Source organism: Mesocricetus auratus, unplaced genomic scaffold (genome assembly GCF_017639785.1).
Source record: "Mesocricetus auratus isolate SY011 unplaced genomic scaffold, BCM_Maur_2.0 Super-Scaffold_100037, whole genome shotgun sequence".
Taxonomy (NCBI): Eukaryota; Metazoa; Chordata; class Mammalia; order Rodentia; family Cricetidae; genus Mesocricetus; species Mesocricetus auratus.
In genome coordinates, this window is record NW_024429215.1 from 622,573 (window position 1) to 639,134 (window position 16,562).

Sequence of the window (16,562 nt, forward strand, 5' to 3'; positions counted from 1 at the left end):
GCAATTTCATTGTGTCTCATCAGTGGCTCCTAAATAATCACAAAGTCCTGATCTCAATGCCAGCGACCCACAACAAATCAATCCATAAAGCTGTCACCCACATTCAGAGGTCCTAGTTTGGTCCCATGCATGTTCGCCAGTGCTTAATCAACACTTCTTGAGCTCTCACTAGCTTGGGTCAGCTCTCTCTGTGTTTTTTCCCCCATCATGCTATTGATCGTTCCTTCCTCTCTCGAATTTAACTCCAGGAGCTCAATCCAGTACTTGGCTATGAATTTCTGCATCTGCTCCATCAGGTATTGGATGAATGTTCTATGATGACAATTATGCTAGTCACTAATCTGATTAAGGGGAAGACTAGTTCAGATATCCTCTCCACTGTTGCTAGGTATCTTAGCTGAAGTCAACCCTTGGGAATTCCTGAGACTTTGTCTAGCACCAAGTCTCAGCCTAATTCCCTAACCCCATAATAACTCCCTCTATCAAGGAATCTCTTTCATTGCTCTCCCTCTGCATCCCTCACCCAAACCAGCCTTCCCTCGTGTTCACATCCACCATTACCTCCCTTCTGTACATTTCCCAGTTTACCCAGGAGATCTTAACTATTTTCCCTGCCTGGGGCCCTCCATTTGTGTCCCTCTTAGGGTTCCCCTTTCTAGGGCAGTCAGCTTCATTATTAACCCAATCAGTAACAAATATTCACAAAGAGTAAAGGAATATTCCATGGTTATTTCTTTTCTTAGTCTGTAGGATTAAGGGCATTAGAAGCACAAAGTGCCCAGGGGGAGTCTGAGCTTCCATTTCAATAAAATATTTGTTTCAGCTCTTGACAGGTATGCTCTGCTGTTTGGAACTAAGACTTCCAGAGTAGCAGAACTTAATGTTGAGGCAACAGGAAGCAAAAATTTCCTAGTGGATCACTAGAAGTGATAGTAAGATGAACTACACATTTTCCTGCCCTGGAATCCTGGGACACCTGGATTCTTGCTGTGGGAGAAACCTTACCATACTCTGATTCAAGGCATATACTACCTTCTGGAGAACCATGCCACAGCTCTGCAGGTTGCTGTCACCTAATTGATCTTGTAACTGTTTCTTCAAAAGGCTATTCCTTCTTTCTATATGCCAGTGTACACACACACACACACATACACACACACACGTATGTATGTATGTATGCATGCATGCATGCATGTGTGTGTATATATGCATACATAAAGTCCTTTGTATATGGGAGATTTATTGGAATGACTTACAGGCTCCTGGTCAGCTATTACATCAATGACTAGCTGTGAACCTAAAATCCAAAAATACAGTACATGCTCCCATCCACAATGCTGGATGATTCAGCTGGACTTCAGTACATGCTGGAATCCCATAGAAATAGGCTTTAATGTCAGTGAAGGAATGAGCCAATCAGAAAACAATGAGCCAAATGCTTTATTCTTCCCTGTAATTATATAGCCTTCCAGTAGAAGATTGAAGGTGTAACTTCCAGCCAGATTGTTTTCAAAGGTGCATTTCTTCCCACCTCAAAATGTCTGGACTACAGGTGGATTCACCCCTTTTAACCAAGCAAAAGTTATCTCTTACAGGAGTTCCATCAATTTCTGAATTGTAATTTATTCCAGATGAAGTCAAGTTAACAACCAAGAGTAGTCATCACACCTATTAAGGCTAGAAACTACATCTCTAAAATCTCACCAACATGCACACATAATATGAGCAAAACAGCAATACATACAATGGGCATGCCAAAGTGGATTGGGAAAAACCCACAAGGCCTCCACCATACAGAGAACTGCAGGCAATCAGGGAATGCTGAGAGCCGGGAACATGATCTCCACTCAGAAACAGCAAAAACAATTGATTATTTAATACCAAAAAGTCAGTCTTGAAAACATACATAACACTACACACAATAATTACTGAGTAGTTTAGGAATACAGATACATATACCTACTCATATATGTATGTATTAATTGTTAGTGAAAAATGAGGCCATATATTTGAAGGATTGCAAGGCGGGTATATTGGAATATTTTGTGGGATGAAAGCAAGAGAAGAAATGTTCTAATTATACAATAATGTAAAAATTAAAAACGACAAAAAGGAAGACAAAAATAAAACATATGAACACAGGATAACAACAACCCAAACTAAAACCCAACCAGAAAAATAAGTTATATAACTATCAGCAAATGCATGCTAGGACTCCTTTAATTCTCCATGTATACCTAACCACAATGCCCTTTATCAGGTAAAGAAATGATAACTAATATTGGCAAAAATGTGGGGGAAGTAGGTCATACACTGCAGTGTTGTTAGGGACCATCACCATAATTCAGCCATGGCATTATCACGTCCTCATAGAGAAAATGTGACTCCTGGTCACATTGCTGAAATACCACCTCTCAAGAGAGGAAGCAAGTTCCGAGAAAACAGACCTGCAGCTTACCTGCATAGTCACTAGGGCATAGGCTTGAATGACAGAAGGAAGAACGTGAAACATAAGGTTAGAATCTGCAGTTAGGTTACCAGAGGACACAGGACCTACCCATCCCACTGACCTTTGCTCTGCCAGGCTCACTGCAGCTGCAGCACACCCCCATTCCTTCCCCTGCTCCCTTCCCCTATATAAATCCCTTTGGGATCAAATAAAGTGGTCGCCTTGATCAGATACTTGTCTTGGCCTCCTTTTCCCGTATCTCCCATCCCCTATCTTTCTCCTAGATGCCCTCCAGCCCCCATGTTGAATGTCCCGTGGATCAGGGCAGTGTAACTGAGAATTAGAGAAACAACTTTTGAAATCAGTCTAGATGTTCTAATAAAAACAGAATAAATGAAAGAAAATGACTGTGATCCAGTTTCAACATCGATATTTGACATTATTGTTGTGGAACCATGGCAGGTAACTACTCACTGCAGCTAAGGATCCAATGACAAACCAAATTTGGGAACTGAAAACTTCTAATTTGGTGAGCAAATGAGGATTTTGTTTGTTTTCTCTTTTGGGGTGTTTGTTATGCATATTTGTCTATGCAAAGTGTGTGTTCTTTATGCCTGCTATGGCCAGAAGATGGTACTGGACACCCTAGAGAGAGGTCACAGATTGAATGCCCATGGGAGGGTGACTGGAATTCCAAGTGAGTCTTCTGAAAGAGCAGGCAGTGCTCTTAAGCACTGAGTTATCTCTAAAGCTAAGTGACCCAGGGAGTTTTATTGGGGTGACTTACAAGAGTGTGAGTGACAATGAGAAGATGAGACAGACTTAGTAGACATCCTAGGGGAGGACATAACCTCTGAGGAGCATATGAGAGGTGGGGGGCAGTGGGGAGAGCAGGAGGAGGGGAGGGAGACTAAACTGGGATTGGAATTAAAAAAATAAGTTAATAAAAGTATTTTAAAACCACAGTGTGAGTTTGGGGTTAATCATAGCACAAAAGAGCCAATGGCAGCTGCACCACTGAGGGAGTGAGACAACTAATGAAGCTGGAAACCTGGGGATCACTTCATTGCTTGCCTGAAGCTCAAAGTGGTTTAAAAGTGTCTTTCAAGTCACTCCCTACCTCCTACAGGCAGCTTGACCACTGTCTGCCTGGTGAGCATCTTCTGTGCGGCTCAGCTTGTCTGACAGTGTTACCAGTTATTACTGATTATATGCTTAAGGCAGGAGCACACTAGTGCGCCTTGCCAGTTTCTGTGACTTCCTGAACATATGAAATTGTCTATTTCTTTCTTGCTTTCTTTTTTCTTTTTTCTTTTTTTTTTTCTTTTTTTGTTTTGTTTTTACAGACAGGGTTTCTCTGTATTGCTTTGGAGGGTGTCCTGGATCTTGTTCTGTAGACCAGGCTGGCTTCGAACTCACAGAGATCCACCTTCCTCTGCCTTCTGAGTGCTGGGATTAAAGGTGTGAGCCACCAATGTCCGGGCCGAAGTTGTTTATTTCTGAACTTTATGAGCTTCTCTGTTCAATGCACTGCTTCAACTCGGTTCATCCCATTCTTTGACCTCTCTTTTAATGTCCTGTGTTTTAATGCCACACCTGCGCAGCCTGGGACTGAGAATCTGCGGAGGGTGTCGGGATTGATGACACAGAGACCAGTCGGTGGTGAAAGAAGGCTCACTTTACTCTTACCCCGGCTGGTTATATACCCTGATACCAGAGGCGGGCGTGGGGGGTCAAGAGGAGGCAGTTAGTCATTGGAAACATGAGGAACTTATTGCTCTGGTAAACATGTTTTTCTTTGTGATTACAGACACTGGATTGTTTTTAGTAAACACTGGTTACAGCTGCCTGCTCCCAGGCTGATGGGGAAGTGGGCCTCTAGCAAAGGTCTCTTGTTCCCACATTTTCAGGGAGTTTCCTTGACATTTAAGGGGTTAGTGTAAGAGGAAGGTGTTACACAACAATTATTTCTGGGAATGAACTCCAAGGACTTTTCCTTCTTATCACTGAGCATCTGCCCATGACGTTCATTGCTCCTGTATTGACAGCATCTAAGACATAGAATCAACCTAGATGCCCATCAAGAATAAGGGTAATTGAATATGTTGGTGCTCCTTTTACTTTTTTGTGTGTGTTTACAGAAAACTGTGTGCAGATATCAGTGGGAAGATGCAAGAAGAGTGGGTGGATAGCAGAAAATAGGTGATATGAGATTAGAGAGTGGGAATCCTGAGGGGTAGAATTGTTCAAATACATAGTGCAATGGAGGAGAATAGAGTAGACTGCTGAAAGCTCATCTCAAATGAGATGTCCGTGAGGAAGATACATGGGAACCTATCATTTTGTAAACCAAGTAAAAGTTATAACAGAGATAGAACACGGGTGTTATAATGCAATGGAGCATTGGATAATGTGCACTAGAGCTAGGCTTGGTGGCATGTTCAGATAATCTCAGCCCCTGGGAAGCAGAGACAGGAGGATAACAAGTTCAAGGACAATTTAGGTTTTCCAGTAAGACCCTGTCTGGATAACCTGCACTAGATGTTTCACTGTGGGTACAGGAAGAAAGGAGGAAGAGTGGGTGGGTTGAACTAAAGGATGGACTCATGAAGAAGCCTTGTGAAATACCACCATCTTATAAGTTAATAGAAAACATAATATTTAATGTCATTGCCTGTCCTCTTGCTTGGCCACCGTAAGTACATGGTGTTGCTGAAGACACCAAACACTTTGGTTGTAGGATAGAGAATGTAGAATATTGAACTTAACAGGGAAGTCTCCGTGTTTGATAGGTTTCATAGCACTGCAAGTTCCTGTCAGGTAGAGAAAAGATGCAAATGTTCTTACTTACACCTGGCCTCTGCATCCTACATTACCAACTTACTAGCCAAGATGTATTTACAGGTTCAATAGTGTCATGACTGCTTATGGGCATAAGCAGTCTGTTTCATGATTGCATCTGAGGTCTGTTTCAAAGAGGAGAATTCATGCATGGTTGGGTAAACATGGTCAAAAAAATCATGACTTAGGAATTATATGTGCAAGGGCAGAACCTATGGATGCTGTAGTCTGACATCTAAATATCTGTTTACAACCATCAATTTGTACTCCTGTCAAGCTTTATGAAGGAAGCCTCTTACAGTTAGTAATGGGAAGTCCAGGGACACATAAGTATTCAAAAAGTACGGAGAACAAGCAATTGTGTGGGATTGGCTCAATTAACATCATGGCTCAGGGAGGGTCCCATGAGTCCCTTTTATCTCCATAAAGTTCTACCTTTTTTAATTGCATGTGGGTATGGGTGTGCATGTGCACATGTTTACCCAGTGTGAATGTATAGGCCAGCCTGATCTACATAGTGAGTTCCAGATTAGCCAGACCCTGTGTCAAAGAAAACCCAATACAGTCAAGGGCTGAAGCTGTAACTCAGGGATGGATTGCTTGCCAAGCATGTGGAAGACCTATGCTTGATTTCCAGCACTGAAAAGGCAGGAAGGCAAAAATAAATGTAGAGACAGGGTGTAGGTCAGAATGGGTGTTCCTTTTCCAGCTATCTTGACCAAGGATTATGGGTTTACCTACCATGGAAAAACCCTCTTTGAGGAGTTAATCTTTGAGTCACTAGCTGAAAAACAGACTTCAGACATACTTTTGGGAGCAGGGGGATCAGACACAGACTGTAAGGGAGGCATGGAGAAGCTGAAGCTGTCTATGGGCAATGACTCTGTCTTCAGGACAATCTTCTGAAGAATACTCTGGTTAGCCATAGGGTATGGGAAGTAGCTGCTCAGTGACAGGCACAGAGGTGCTGAACAGTTCACCTGCCAGGGAAGGTGTCCTTTAGAAAAGTCACTTGGCCCGAGAGTGACTTGATGATAAACTGAGTTGGAAGCGTCCAGCACGGGGCCAGTCTTGATAGGTAGGAGCTATGTGGAGCCAGCCAAAAGGTGCAGCAGACTGGCATTGCTTCTACAATGAACCAGGAGTTCTTGGACTGAGATGGGTGGTATTGATGCTCTAAGGGCTCAAACAGTTGGAGGACCCCAGATCTGGGAGTCATAGCATCGTGGGGGCAGTGGCTGAATGGGAGTAGGTTGGGAATTCAGAAATAGCGGGGCTCCTCAGAAACGTGGCATCAGGCAAGGCCTCCTGTCTCTCAAATCCAGTAGAGGCTGTGATCTGGCATCAGCTGGGTCAAGATCATCTTGGCATTGGCTCCTCCTCCCAGGTCCTGGGTTCAGGACTGCACAGCAGAGGTCTTCATATTACTTACAGAAAAGGCAGATTCCATGAGCCCCTCTCAAGACTCATCATCCTCAGCCACATCCAACCCTTTGAACAGCTTTGTGAGGAAGGCTGGTGGCCCAGGCATCCCCACTTACAGATGATAACTGTAAAAACAAAGCATTGGGGGATCTAGCTATTGGTAGCAGAGATGACTCGTGAGCTCTTTCCACTTCCTTAGGAGGCTTCCGGAGAACAGTCTCTCCCCTTCGCTTACTCCAAGCAACTCTGCAGACCATGGGAGGTAATATGTGTGTCACCTGGAACCACAGCACTGCTTTATCCCTCCAGACAAATCCACGAGCCCTCAGCAACTGGTGTTCCATAGGACATGGTGAGGACAAGCACAGGCCCTGAAGACTAGCTGGCCATCCGTCACTGACCATGTGACGCTAACATCATAGTATGTAAAACAGATGTAACAACAGTGAAAGTGCTCAGTCGTGAAAGTGCAGAAGGAGGTAGAAAGTAGGAGGGATGTGTACGTGCCCCCAGAAGGAGTGACCTCAGACTCTGCCGCATGAGTTCATGTAGTCAGCCCTTGCTTAGAGAGTACTTAGCTCACAGCCAGCCTTCCAAGATTCAGCCCTCCTTTTATGTAGTTTTGCACAAGTCATTTATTACATTTATTAACTTTGTGTGTGTGTGTGTGTGTGTGTGTGTGTAATGACTCACATGTGGAAATCAAAGGACAATGTATGAGAATCATTTTTTTCCCACCATAGAACTCAAATCATTGGACTGGGAAGTAAGCACTGTTATTTGTTGAACCATCACAGGGGCCCTGCTGACACTTATGCAGGGTGTTTTGGTCCAAGTCCCAGGCTTGTGCTAGCTTCTATGTTCTGCTGGCCTTTCACTCCTGGTCCTGGGCGCACACCCTCCCTGAATATCCTTTTTGTGAACATGCCCTTCCTGTTGTCCTCCCCCATCAGGACAGTCCCTGAATCTCAGAACTAAAGTCAGACAGCAAATTCTCACAATGGCTCCCTATCCCTGGGGCCAGGCCAGGTCATCTGGTGACAGGTTTAACACTTACTGCACTGCACTGACGTCCATGTAGACTAGAGCAGCTGTTATACTGGAAGGAAGGACAGGGGCTCGCATGATCTGTACTTAAACACTCAACCGGGTACAGTGCCTGCTACACACAGGAAGGATGCACTTAATGACTGTTGGAGAGATGAAGGGCTATTGAGTAAACAGCAAAGGAGCACTAGGGCAGCTGGGTATTTGGGAAGGTGAAGCTTTTTGGATTGATTCTTCAGGTCGCAAAGAGCATTACATATTATGTAGAAGAACAAGGCCTCTCTGAGCACACCATGGCTGGTACCCTTCAGGGGCACTGAAGGATTTTTAGTAATTACAGTGACTATCCCTCTTGGAGGAATTAATGGAGAACCTGGAAAAAGTGTATACCTATAATCCCAGTGCTCAGGAAACTGAGGCAGGAGGATGAAGAGTTTGAGATAGTCAGGGTAACACATTGAGTTCAAGAGCACTGTCCAGCAGGCCCATCAGGAGGAAATCACTGTGGCTGCTTGGTAGTACTCTTGGTAGCACTTAGAGTACTACCAAGTGTGCATGCTTTCATGTCTGTCTGGGTTTGATGAGTCAACAGAGGCATCCATGTGACTCCTGCATGTGTAGTCATTAGAGTTTTCTGTAGATTCACTTGTTCTATAAAGTGCACAAGTGGAGGGGTCATGAAGCACTTTGTCAAGCTCATCACACTGACGAGACTCCTTTTCAGTCTTCACACGGTGATGGACAAGATCACACTTGCAATAGTTCTCTGAAAATGAGAATACTTCAGATTAATATGGTTTGTTACAATAATCAACATGTGATAAATGACAGTCTTTGTAAGTTGTCATTTAACATAAGTGAACCTGGTACTATTGAGTTTAGAGCTCACAGTAATGGACATTGTCATTCACTGTAATTGTATGGATTCTCACAAGCACAGCATGACAGCCTTCAAAGGTCAGTGAGTTATAAGAGACATCTCATACTTATCAAAAATCTCTAACTGGAAAAAGATGAAAACAATAATTGGTGGCAGTGAATTAGCTGTAGGATAGAGATCATAGAGTGATTATATTTAGAATACATGCATATATCTAGCTTTAAATATTTCTTCTCAGAAATTGAAGAAGAGGAGTTCAATCCAATCAATGGTTCACAGAATTTATACTGAGTGATAGGCAATAAAGACTACCATTCAGAAGACCTAATTACTTTAAATATCAAATAAAGTCTTATTCAAAAACATCACAGGTTTATTTCTTTCTCTAGAAAAAAAAACATCAGCTTCTTGGAAAGTAATAGATGCAGAGGCAGTTTGATGCCAGGCATCACAGGCTCCAGCTGGATTGAGGCAGGGCTGTCATGGGCAGCTATTGCTTATTTCTATCCTCCACAGTCTGTGCTCCACACACTGCCGTTTCTCTTAAATTTTCTCATAGGATTACTCTCATGCCCACTCTGTACACTGACTCCTGAGATTACTTCCTATAAGAGTGCCTGTGTATTTGCCATTGGGAAAAAGAATGTAAAATATGAAGGTATGTATACAAGGAAGGCAATTCAAGAATAATCATGATAGATTGAAAATTTTGCAAAATTATCCCAATCCTACTTCAGCATAATCAAATAGAACTTCATTTTGTACTAGTGTTAGGTCACCATGATTCAGGTGTAATAAGACAATGCATTGTTAACAGTTACAACAGACAGTTAAAAGCTCAGGAATATTTTAAGTGGAATTGAACATCACAGAAACATTCTCAGTTCTAGCTTTCTCTTTCACTTGAAGCCTTCAGTGTTGTCCTGCTCATTCACTAGTCCACCCTATCTGTGGTTCTCTCTCCTCTCCACATTCCAGGGCAATCTCATTCTTTCCAGACAGGTGATCATGCCTGCCTTGATACAATAATCCATGCGTTCTTTGAGACAACAATGACCCATGCTATAATTTTTAGAAGGAATATAGAAGTCTAAGACAAAACTGCTCAGTACATGAAAACACAATGCAGAAGAATTTAAACAGGATCCCCCCCAAAGATGTTTCTTATCAAATTCTTCACTATATTTACCATTTTCAGTTTGTGTATCTCGAATTTTTCTCAGAATTAAAAACATGTTTATTGCAATAAAAGACAGGGGGCTTTAAGATATGAGTAGAAATATTATACATTACTGAGTCTACAGATGAACCTTGGAATCAAAATGAAGGGTGGATGACAGCTCTGAAATGGAAAATGGAAAGAGAAAACTAAATAGCTTGAAAATGTCCTTTCCTACTGCTATATGCTGCCTTGTCTACTATTAGTTTTCACAGGACAGTTCAACAGATTTTACAACCAAGGAAGTGCCAACAAGCAAAAGATGGATTAGGAATTCTAGGAGCAAAATGTTCTCACCCACAAAGACCAGGTTGTTGTGATTCTCCAACATCACATCAATGTACAAAGTCCTCTGAGCAGAGTCCAGGCATTGCTGCTTCCTCTTTAGGGAAGTTCACAGTCACATCACTGAATGTCATCAGACCCTGAAGTATAAAAGGATGGGTTGACCAAGATCTAAATGGTAGTGCTTTCCTGGCTAAAGGGAGACACAGCATGACTTCCAATACAATCATATTCTATCATGAACGTTCTAACTCTGTGTAAACACACTGACACAAGAGTCTCGAAAGCAGTATACATGAAACAAAAAATATGTTTAAGGTCTGGACATGGTTATCTCTATGTTATGGATGCTGTGTTTCTGTCCCACAGTGTACATGTCTCAGAAGGCAAATTCATGAGGAAATGTGCTTAAATACTGTACCTGTAGGTCATGCTAAAACACTAACACTGAATTAATCCTGTGTGTACTTGGGCCTTATATGACTCTATTCTAACAGGCTCAGTTGGGATGTTTAAACTCTAGGTACAGTGTCCCACCATTAAATAGTAAATTAGTAGGTATGGAAGACAGAATATAGGACTGATTTTATAGACAAAGAGTTTTGATTTTTTTTCCGAAGTAGCAGGTATTGTGACAGCCCTACATGTGTCAACTTTCACACTGACATATAAGATAAGTAGTCTATGGAATTAATTTTATGAGAATATTTGGGCCACCATGAATACATAGTAAAATCTGCAGTAGCAATATTTGGTATAATCCAAAATTTTCCTAAGAATATGCATAAGACAACAGAGACAAATAACAGTTCTAGCAGTTTTGAAGAATATTTCACTTCACTCGCAAAGACAAATAAAAATTGAAGGAATTCCTAAAACACATCAAAAATGTTTAAGGTATAGCTAAGAGAATCTGTATCAGAGACCTTTTGGATAAGGCACATAGCAAGAATTTAACAAAAATTATATTAATCAAATACTGAGGGAATAAAACTGCAAATCAACAAATGGGAAAATCCCACTATAGAGATATCTATACCTTATATTTAGTGCTGTTTTAATCACCAACAAAAAAACAACTGGAATCAAAGTAATTATTTATCAACAGATGAATGGATAATGAAATTATGTAAAATGGGGTGTTATTCAGCTGAAGAGAAAAATATGGTAAAATTTTGCAGGAAAATGGATGAACTCATAATGTGTAGTATTAATTGCAGTTATACACTTTTAGAAAGAAGACACCATGTTATTGCTCATATGCAGAAGACCCAATCAAATAGAAACAATTTATATGTGGGTACAGTATAACTTGCAGAAAAGAGAACAGGAAGGTTAAAATATCAGAGACCAGATGCACGTAATGAACACCAGTTATGGAAAAACTAAGTGCTTTTCTAGTTCTAATTTTACCAAAGATTTGGGGGAGTTTAAGTAGTGGGTACGTAAATCAAAATATATTCAGTTGTGAAATATGAAATCCATGTGAGGCTCCAGAGCTTCTGTGCCCTGTGATGAATCTAACTAAATAAAAGTACATTGAGTTGTATAGTCTTTGGGTCTGCTTAATTTCAGTGTGTGATTTTTGTTGCTACTCTGTTTGCAGAATTGTTCATAATAAAATTTCAAAATTTATCAGAAGCAGAAAATTAAAGGTTCTCAATGATTCAAAGCATTTTAGATAAAGAATGGAATGGACCACTGACCTGCAACAGGTTTACTGGAGAATTAGCCATTTCTTACTCTTTGCCTTCTTTGAATTTCTCTTTCTGTAAAATGAACAGATGGCTTGCTTTCCTTTCAAATCAAGGGGTCAAAAAAAGAAATGCAAAAATTAAAACTGAAAGCTGTTAAAGAAAAAATGTCAAACCACAAGAAAAGACCCAAGAAAAAGAATATGACCAAGTGTCTGGTCAATCATCCCAAAGACAGGAGAGCATGGAAAGACATTTGAAGCTTGAAGAGAAAAATCATCAAGCATCTTGCTGCACAAAGAAAACTGCTCTCTTAAAACTGATGGACATATAAAACCATTTTAAGAAAGTCACCAATGAGCACAGTTGATTTCACTAAAAAAGCACTGTAAATAGTAAATTAGAGGCAAAACATACACAGGAGAGTCAGAGGAATCTTCCATGAGAACATGGGAAATAACAAATTTCATGTGAAGAAAAGACAAATACAGGAGAACTGGGAAGAAATCATCCATGAGCAAGATGGAAAATCACTATTTCTCAAAAAGAAAGAATACTAGTAATAATCCAATCAACAACAACATAAAAACAACAAGAAGAAATAAAAATTCCATGAACAACAACAACAAAAAATAGACACACTGAAAGTCAAAATAGAGAAGTTAAATAAATTCAATACCTGTTCCAGCTGTTCCATCCCTTGTCATAGGCTCAAAGGACTCGGCTTTCTACTCATCAGATACTTGCTCACCCTTGTCCATCCCTGCTCTACTCACAATAGCTACCAAATGGAAGAAACCTAATGTCCTTTAACTGACAAGTGGACAGTGAAAGTGTGGTCCATATACACTACAGAATGAATGTGTAGCACACATACACTATGGGATAATATTCAGCTGTAAAGAAAATGAAATGATGAAATTGGCTGGTAAATAGATGGACTTGGAAAATATAGTATTGAGTGAGTTAACTCAGACTCAGAAATACAGACATTGCATGATCTCTCTCATAGGAAGTTCCTAGCTGGAAATCTTTAGATGTGAGTATACAACCTGGAGTGACTGCAGTCACCAGAAAAGTTAACAAGACAGCGCTGTGAGATGCGGGGGAGTAATAGAAACAAGAGTAACAGGGAACAAACAATCTGAAGGGGAAAAGAGAAAAACATTGTTGAGGATTTAAACATGCTGATGAGACAGATACAAACGCAGAAGACAGAGGATAAAATCACAGTATGACTATCTGGAAACTTCATAAGGAATCCATGTATTCCTTGACTACTATCCATTCAACAACAACAAAAAAAGTCCATGATACCTCAAAGTCTCTGAAAGCATATACATTTAATGACAATTTGCCTACTGCACTGATGGTGCTCCTCACCAGAGACACAGAATTTCCACCAAAACAACCTACACCAGGTATAGGGAGCCAGTTTTGAACTTTTTGGTTACAGTTGTCAGAGACTTCCAAACATTACAGGATATTGTGGTTGCCCACAATTGCCTCCCAGAAGAGGCAGGAGTTGGGTTCCTAGTGCTTAAGAAGCCACACACCTCAGACACAAATACCAAAGGATTTGGGGTGAAACTGATCTTAAAGCCTCCTTCCTGAGGACGTTTCATGGCACCAGAGGGCAACATGTAAGCTTCCAAGGAGGGAGTCAAACAACTGTCCTACTTAGATATGACACCTGTGAACCACAACAGTGATCTGTACTGCATGGCAGCCCTAAGGATGCAAGAGTGGCACACATACCGTAACAGTGACCAACAGCTTCTAACTGGATGAAGACCCTCTCAGCAAGATGGAGAACATTCCTGGTATTGGAAAGCTAGTCAGTTTCCCCAGGGCTAGCAAAGGTATGGATCCTGGAAGAGAGCCTACAGTCACTGCTTCCTAAGTCAGCATAAGTCCTTACTGCATTCTCAATATCTATCCGAATTTCCAACAGACAACAGGAGCCAGTATAGATGGAGTGTAGCAGACTGTAAATATACTTCCTGATTCTTATCAAAACTTTGCTGGCATTATTTTCAGGAATGGCGACAAAACCACTAAAAGGTAGAAAAAAAGCTAGAATACCAAAGGCCCAAAATTCAGAGAACTATAAATAAGCCAAGAGGTATTAATTTTTATCATTTCCATAATGTATTACAGTGATATGAATGAAAATGATAAAACAATGGTATGAAAACATGATCACTGATGTGAATGAATGAGGACAGAGTGTGGGTGATGGGTTACTCATAGAAGCACAAGGGACTCAATGCCAGCTGCATCACTCTGTGAAGGTGATGGCTAATGAAACTGGAAACCTGGGGATCACTGCACAGCTTGCAGGCAGCTCAAGGGAGGTGGGAAGTGTTTTTAAGCCAAATAACACATCCTCCAGGTAGCTTGTCTTGTCTTGTCTGTCCATGCAGCTAGATTGGTGTCTACCAAAGGCTGGTCTGAGTATCTTTTGTGCAGTTCAGCATGTCTAATAGTGTCAGCAGACCTTACCGATTATATATGCTTGAGGTAGGAGCACACTAATGAGTTTCGCCAGTTCCCACAACATCACGAAGCAATTAAGCTATTTCTGAGTTTTAAGAGCTTCTCTGCAGGACTAAATGTATCACCTCCCCTTAAAGCAGTGTCTCTCAACCCTTGTGTCATGATCCCTTTGGGGATCTTATAACAGGTATCTTGCATGAGATATCTGCAATTCATCACAGTAGTAAAATTACTGCTATAAAGTAACAAAATAATTTTATGGATGGGAATCACCACAACATGAGGAACACATTAAATGGTTGCAACGTCAGGAGGCTTGAGAACCACTGCCTTACAGCTTCTCATTCCTTTATCTCTCTTTTCATACCCTGTGTTTTAAAGTGAGTCCTCCAAGATGGAAGGATTTACTCTCAGAGGAAACTGATACACAATACCCACTCCTGGGCACCAACTCTAAGGACTTGCCCCGTTACCAATGAGCACTTCCCATCATGATCACAGATGCTCTTTGACAGCATCTAGGAATGGAATCCCATTAGTGCCAATGAACTGAACCATTGGGTAAATGGAAAAGTGACACTCACATTCACTCTTCAGGTATAAATAAAAGTGAAAGTGTGAAAGCTATGTGTACATGTAGGTGCCTGGAAATTATGATGAATTCACATACCTAGGCCCCAAAAGTTAAATATCACATGTTTTCTCATGTATGTGTCTCTAAGGTGCAATTTTTGTTTTGTGCGTTCAAGTAAGAGTACTTGTGGAAGCCAGGAATGTAGAAATAGTTGATTACTGGTGAGACAGAGGAAGAGAGGATAGATAGTAGCATATAGGTGATTTGAAATTAGAGAGGGGAAACCTGGGGGTGGAATCATTTAATATGTAGTAGAGAGGGGGCAGCTGAAAGATCAACTCAGATGTCTATGAAGAAGCTACATGGGAACCCAAGTAAAATTTTACAACCCAAGTAAAAATATAACAAGAGAGTATAGTAGAACATGTGTGGTATAAAAGAATGGAGCACTGGATAATGTACACTGACTGTTTAACTGGGGATGGAGCAGGGAGATTGGATGAAGTGGGGGGGGGTGCAAACCAAAAGTAAAGATTTGTGAATACGCCTTATGAAACCCATCTATGTTACAAATTAATAGTAAACATTATTTTTAAAACTTTGAACAGAAGTTTACCACATGCATAATTAATGCTGTTCCCAGACCAGGGCTATTTAATGAAGCTCTTATCTGGTACTGGTTATCTGCCTAGGACTTAATTAATGGTCAGAGTGGCCCCATTGCCAGCCTAAACAAAACAGGTCATTGCCAGTGTTCTTGCTTGACCACCATAAGTACTTCATATAGCTGAAGACACAAAATACCATGGTTGTAGGGTAAAGAGCAATATTGAACATACCAGGCAACTCTCCCTGCTGACCAGTGTTTGTAGCACTACTGTAAGGTCCTGTGCGGGCCGTTCTCGGAGATATGATGTGAATGGTCTTACTTACCCCTGGGACATGCATCTTATAACACCAACCTGCTAGCTAAGACGTGTGTACTGGGTCAAAACAGGTACTACTGTTTATGGACATGAACAAACTCTCTTGAATGGATTTCAAATCTAAACCACGGATAGCAGTTCATACCATGGAAAAACAACGAAACATGGCTTGAGAACTAAAGATTGTAGGGAAGAACCTATTGATGTCTTAATAATGATCATGAGAGCTAATCTGCCATCTCAATATTCACATTTAAAATGATCATTTTTTATTACTCTCAACGTTGGTGAAAGAAGTCTTCTCTTGCAATAGGTAGAGAGACTCACAACTGTTCAAAAGATACTAAGAACAAGCAACAAGACTGGGCAATTACTATTTCGTCTTGGCTGAGGGTGGGTCCTACAAGTCTTTTACCTTAGTGAAGGTATACTGGCCATCAATAGAAGCTGTATCATTTTATTATAGTTTCAGGTAAATTCTTCCCAAGTTTTGTTAAGTACTTCAAAATGAAATCCTGCATGCCCTCAGGGCCTTTTCTTTTTATTGTTTTGGTTTTTCAAGATAAGGTTTCTCTGTATAGCTATGACTGACTTGGAAATCTGCAATGTAGACAACGCTGGCCTAGAACCCACAGGGACACATTTCCCTCTGCATCTAGAGAGCTGGGTTTAAAGGTGTGTGTCCCCGCATCCACGGCCTTTGAGAACTTCTGAGTTGTGTGT

At 41.0% G+C, this 16,562-nt stretch overlaps 1 long non-coding RNA gene and 1 pseudogene across 1 annotated transcript; both read right to left on the minus strand.

The window, feature by feature from the left end:
* Nucleotides 1–761: 761 nt before the first annotated feature.
* The window catches only part of LOC121135295, a 40,881-nt pseudogene continuing 25,080 nt past the window's right edge, over nucleotides 762–16,562 (minus strand).
* On the minus strand, nucleotides 7,964–10,906 carry LOC101829225. The gene is made up of 2 exons (XR_005872493.1): nucleotides 10,159–10,906; nucleotides 7,964–8,528 (listed from the first exon to the last, which is right to left on the minus strand). It is a non-coding gene; the product is annotated as an uncharacterized LOC101829225 (long non-coding RNA).